The following is a 6,333-nucleotide window of genomic DNA, read 5'->3' as shown; positions in this document are numbered from 1 at the left end:
CGTCCAGGACCCCGTTTCTCAGGACGATCGTTTTTTCGATAGACTCGTAGAAGGTGAGGGCGGGTTTTACGTATTTGCAGGTGTCGTTGTCGTAGGCCAGGTCGTGGTAGCTCCGGAAGGTCTAAGTCATGGGCTGGCCTATGACTTTGCCCTCGCCGTAGGTGCACGCCCCGCCGGTCAGCAGACTGATCCTTACATTGTTGTCCGCAAAGAGTTCGCAGAAAGTGGCGGCCACCCTCAGCGCCTGCCCGAGGGCTCGCTCAGGCCTGACTCCATCTGCCTCCTCAACGCCTTCCAGCAGATCCAACTCGAACATGATCCTGTCCTCGCAGTACTCCAGTGGCAGGAAGTATTTCTGCTTGAGCTCTTACAGAGACATGGATTGCTTGATACTGAGGAGAAGGTCCGAGACGGGCTCGTTGCCGGCCCCGTCGATGACTGTCGCGCAGGGGGACTCGCTGCTGAGGTGGTGGATGTAGACGTTTTTGTCGAAGGTGATGAGAGCGATGTTGACGTTGCGTGGCAGCAGGGGGATCGTCGACTTGAGGGTCGAGACAAGCGCCTGCAGCTCGGGGTCACTCATAGCCACATCCACGACAAAGGCCAGTCCGGTCTCAGGCCCCTGCTTGACCACAAACTCCTCGAACAGGTAGAGGCCCGACTTGTCGTCGACCTGTTCATTGACCTGCTTGCAGAACAGACAGGGCCACCTGCCCTTCTTGTTGAGCTGGGACATGATGCAGTCGCATTTCGAGCAGCGGGAGGTCGGCCTGTTGAGGTGCCGGTGCTAGGGTTGCCCAGCCAAAGGAGAGTACAGGCAGGCCACAGGTAGCTGGTACTTGCTGTGGTGGGAAGCCGTGTGGGGGATCAGGTTGTAGGTCATCCGGATACCGGTGGCAGCCTCGATGTCCTAGAAATTCATGATAAAACACGTGGCAATCACAGTTGCGCAGAGGGTCACTCTGAAAGGCTGGTGGTGTGGCTGGTGACGGTGGAAGTCGATTTGGACCGGCTGCTGTAACGCCAGAGGGTCAGGTCATACCGAGTCCAGCGTTTGGAGGGGTCGACCTTGAGACAGCCTTCGATGAGCTAGCGAAGGGGCTGGCTGGTGGAGGCCAGACCCGACAGCGTGAGATCTCCCTCTTGAATCATTTTGTGAGCGAGTGCCTTTTCGGTGGCCGCTTTCCATGGCAGCTTTCCAAATGCCAGCTCATAGGCGATCACCCCGAGCGCAAAGATGTCTGAGCTCGAGGAATGCTCGCCATGGAGGATCGCCTAAGGCGCCATATAGCTCGGGGTGCCGACATTAACGCTAAATTGCTTTAATTCGCTTTAGAAGCAGGCGAACCCGAAATCTGCGATGACCAGCCCTCCGTCGTTGCTGACCAGCAAGTTCGATGTTTTCAGGTCTCTGTGGAGGATTCCTAGTTCGGCCAGCTCGAGGTATCCGCTGACCAGCTGCCGGACCAGTCTTGTAGCCTCTGATTCCTGCAGCCGACCGTTTCGGGACAGCCAGCTTGACAGGTCTCCATTGGCATGATGGTCTGTCACGAGGTAATGGTACCGGGCGGTCGAGTAGACGTCCAAACACTGCAATAGATTCTCATGATGGCACTTCGAGAGACAACGGACCTAGTTCTTCAGCAGCGAGGACCTGAGAGGATCAGCGGTGACAGGAACGACTTTGACCGCAACTGCCCTGCCAGACTGCTGATGGCATCCTGCATAGACAGTCGAGCTAAAACCCCGGCCGAGGACTTGCCTGGTGTCGAGCAGGTATCGGCCTCCGATTTCCTTCAAGTTCATAATTTAAAAGGGTCGTTAGAGGATCAGATCACGAAGGAGATCAGGCTTCGTACGTCCAGGAAGTAGATGATCAGCCGCCGCAGCAGGTTCTATTCGGATAGCAGATAGTCCAGGAAAGGGATGATCGCGTACCGCTTGAAAAACAGGCTGTAGAAGGGCTCTCGGAAGAGGTACTTCATCCGGGCGGTCTGGTCAGCCGCATCGTACTGGTCCTTTTCCTAGACTGTCCTCAGCACCACCTTTCGCTCGATGATCACCCGCAGCAGATCGATTGCTAGCGAGATCGCATACGGGTGCCACTCACGATAGCCCCAGATCAGTATCGCAATGAGGTAGATCAGCGGTCGTATGTAGAGCAGTATTTTTCCGATCAGCCGGCGGGTGGGCGTGGGGGTGCCCTTGGGACGCAGTTGGGGAGGCAGTGGGAGGGAGGGGTCGAGGGGAAGTTGCTTTTGGCTGCGAGTCAGGGATTAATAGGTGATGGATGGCTTTTGAGTGTGCTTTTTGGCGATTTCAGTTAGAAGGGAGTTAAGCTCCTAGCGGGAGGTCAAGGCCGGCCGATCGGGTTACCCTTCTGGCTCAGTGGGTGGAGGGCTGGCGGCCAATAACTTCTTGATCGCCAGATAGGTTTTCGCCGCCTCGAACACCAAGAACAAAGACACCAGCTTCTTCTCAGTGACCGAGTTCTTAAAGAACATGTTGAGCGCAAACTCGCATACATTCCTGGCTGTGTCGATCTGCCTGTGAAGTGGCTACATTTAAAATAAGGAGCCATCCAAATCGCGAGGAATATAACGCAATGGCAATAAAAGAGATCCATCTTTCAGCTGTCAAACTCGCGGCCCGTGTAATAGCCCATCCCGTTCTCCAACTCTTACAGGCGGGTCTTGAGCCGCTCGAATTAAAGCTTGATGCTCTCTTTTCGGGCGTTGCATTTCTCGAGGGCTGCGCCTAGGCCTCCGCGAATTGTGATTTCGACTACTCGTAGCATTCTCGGGCCTGCCCCTCGAAGGCCCGTAGCTCGTCGACCATCTCCCGCTTGAAAGACTCGACCTGCTCCTCAGCGAGTTCCTTAGTGATGGCCCGCACGCTGGCAGATGCAGAATGCGTGGCTCGCCTGATCTCAGCAAGCTCAGCCTGCAGGCCCACCAGGATGTCCTAGTAGACAGCCAGCTTCTGGCGAATGTTGTACTGCCCTGCCGGAATGCGAGTGGAGGCGGTCGAGGCCAACTCCGTTTTCATGTATTAAAGCACTATGGCGTGTAACGCGTGCTCGCTGGATCCGGTTATTTATTGATGGATATGTACAAGCCGCCGAGCAAGTGCTGGCTGAGGCATGATGTGGGGCAGAGGCCGGAGGGGTGTCGGTCTTTGCGATCTGAGGGGTGCTGCCATTCCGATGTCTATAACGACCTTGATAGCGAGTTGCTGTTCTTGGACCGACTCAAGGGCCGCAGGTCTGAGGTGAAGTCACTGTATTTGGACGTTGAGAGCAAGTAAGCGAAACTGGCGGCCCGGTGCCAGTAAAATAACGAGCTTGAAAAGACTCTAGCTTATCTCAACTTTTTAAAACCGCAATTGGAATCCAAACGAAAATAAGCTGAGGAGCTGGCCCGCGCCAAGGCCGACACCAAATCTGAGCTGGCGGGGCTGCAGGCCACCCGACAGACCCAGCTCGCCGAAAACCTCGAAGGCGAGCTAGAGGACCTTAAAAGTGACATCCACAGACTGTCCAACGAAAAGGCCATTGAAAGCCAGCTGTGCAGCATGTACGAGAACAGGCTTGCAGCGATCGGCGAGGAGAGCGAACTGGAGGCGCAGAGCTATTCTGAGGAGAAGGGCAAGCTGACCCTCCAGCTGGGGAAGTTGAAGGCGGATGCGGAGGAGGCTGGCCGGATCAATGAAGCTTTGAAGGCTCGCTGCAAGGAGGGGCAGCGCGGTGGAGAGGAGAAGGCGGTTTATCTGGCCGGCTTGCAGGCCAAGACCATGTAGGCCGGCAAGCAACTCGCCGCCTTGAAATCAGGCCTCGCGAAGACCGACGGCCTGATTGATGGCCTCAAAAGGGAGGAAAGGGGGCTGAACCTAAGAGCGGCGAAGGACCAGGCCGACCTCGAGTTCGAGATCGATCGGACTACCAACAAGAACAAGGCCCTGTAGGTGGAGCTGGCTGACCTGCAAGCGAGGATTTAAGAAGCTTAAAGGAAATTGAAGGAAGGACAGGAATGCGAGGGCCGGGGTAACGAGGCCGGCGATAAGGTGGCTTTAGAACTGAAGAGGAAAGAAATCGCCTTGGAAAACTCGATCCAGGCGGAAAAATAAGCAGGAGTCAAGCTGCGAGCCCTCAAGAAAGAGTTGCGGCAGCAGACCGTCTAAAACAGCAAGCTGAAAGAATGCCTCGAGGCCTCAAAGGCAGCCTACCACAACATCTCCAAGCTCAGGAGCGACATCCTCAGCCGCAGGGAGCTGGAGTTCCGGGGCCTGGAGTCGACCGTCAAAGACATCACCGGCAAGCAGCGGCAGACTCGATGATGATGATCTCAGCAATCATAATTCATGACTGACCGGCAGGCCCTTTCGAGTCTGTTCCAGAGCACGCTCAGCAAGCCGACAGCCCTGTATATCCAGTCCAAGGCCCTGCTCGCGCCTGACCAGGCCCAGGACATCAGGGAGTTGAGGGACTCCGCGCGGCAGGACCTGGATGGGCTCAGGAAGGAGGCCACTGCCGATTACATACAGGCTGCGGAGGATGTCGAGGCCTTGGCGGTCGAGCTCAACGCCGCGGATGAAGTGCTGTAGCAGCTGGAGGGGGTGCTGGTTGGCTTCAAGAGCAAGCTGGGCGGAATCAAGGACGAGATGGTGGGCCTGCAGGACCGCGCGGGGAGGATCAACCTTGCCCTCAAGAACAAAAGGGCAGTCAGCTAGTCCCTCAGCGCGTTCATCGACTCCGCGATCCTGGAGCCCGGCCTGGCGAAGGCTATTTGCAACGGCCGACCTGGACATGAACTACCCGGACCAGCTGCAGATCCTTTCGCGCAAGATCACGCATCTCCGCAACAACCCATCCAACTCCAAGGCCGCCAGGGAGATCCAGCCCGAGCTTGAGAAGCTGTCGGCGACGGCCAGCGAGCGGATCAAAGAGCATGTGCAAGAAAGGCTGACCCTCCTCAAACGACAGAAAAGTCCGATCCCGGTCGCCCAGAAGTAGGCACTGCTGCCGACCAAAGGCCTGCTGCAGTTCACCAAGGAGCACAGCCTGCCCATCTTCACGGCCCTTTGCAACTCCTACCGCGAGATCGTCTGCAAGCACTACAGCGGGCAGTTCAAGACCTACTTCACCGAGACCTTCAAACTGCAGTCCCACATGGTCGTCAGGGGACAGGGCCTGCTGTTCGAGGAGAAGAAGGGCAAGGGGAAGGTGACCCTCGGGGGCAGGTAGAAAGTCATCGAGGAGAAAGACGAGGATTTGATACTCTGCCACGTGGCGGGCCAGAAGGGTCAAAAGTACCTGCCTGAGGAGGTGTTCAAGTCTTGCAACCAGGTGCTCCTGGAGACCATCTTTAAGGAAATGGAGTTTTTGGGGGAGTGGCTGGGTATGAAGCCGGAGGCGGTCTGGGAATTATTTGGGGCTGAGTTCAGGCCATCTATGAACCTTCTTTCGGATCTGATGCGGGCCATGCTGGACCTAACCCACGACCCCTACGCTGTCCTGCTGATCCTGCTCCTCACCCGCCGCTCACGCGCCAAACTGGAATACCGTGGGCTGAAAGACGCCTGCTTCCTGTACGAGCAGCTGGACATCATGTTCTGGCCACGCCTCGAAGAGATCTTCGAAGGCGTGTTCAAAAGCCTGTAGACCAACAAATCGCTCAGAGGCAGCGCCAGAAAGCCAGCCGTCTAGAACTACGAGACCCTGTTTGAAGGGCTGTATGAGCTGTTCGTCCACTTCGAGGAGAGCAAGATGCTGACCGTCCGCCTTGAACGCCTCAGAACGCAGTTCATCAGCTTTCTGAAAGGCACGACGGAGGGCGAGTCCCCCCTGTCAGCACAGTACACGATGCTTCACACCCTGACCCATCAACACCGCACTGTCCGCAAGGCCTGCCAGGTCAAGCCGAGCAAGGAACTGGCAGAAATCGAGGCCGTCCTTGACCGCGACATTAACAGGCATGCGGACTAGCTGATCACGGGCTATGTCAGGCAGCAGTTCAAGGAGCTGGACAGGTTCGCGAGGGAACATGCGGTGGATATCGAGGCGGAGGGGAAGGCCATGAAGCCAGTTGAGAGCAAGACGGTGGAAGGCCTGAGCGAAGGGTTCGTGAAGGGCTGGGCGAAGGCCGCCATTGCATTCAAAGAATAGTCGTAATCCCATCTCCCCCGCGAGCTACACCCCCAACTATCAAGCAAATACCTCAGCGCGCTAGTCAACCTCTACGGCGGGCTGCACAAATACGTCAAGAACAACTACCAGACCCTGACCGCCAGCATGCTCCAGCCTCACGTACTAATGAAATAGCTCAAAAAGAGGCT

The sequence above is a fragment of the Hippocampus zosterae genome, unplaced genomic scaffold (assembly GCF_025434085.1).
Source record: "Hippocampus zosterae strain Florida unplaced genomic scaffold, ASM2543408v3 HiC_scaffold_397, whole genome shotgun sequence".
Lineage (NCBI taxonomy): Eukaryota > Metazoa > Chordata > Actinopteri > Syngnathiformes > Syngnathidae > Hippocampus > Hippocampus zosterae.
The sequence above is the reverse complement of the archived record's forward strand: the minus strand, read 5'-3'. Positions refer to the sequence as shown.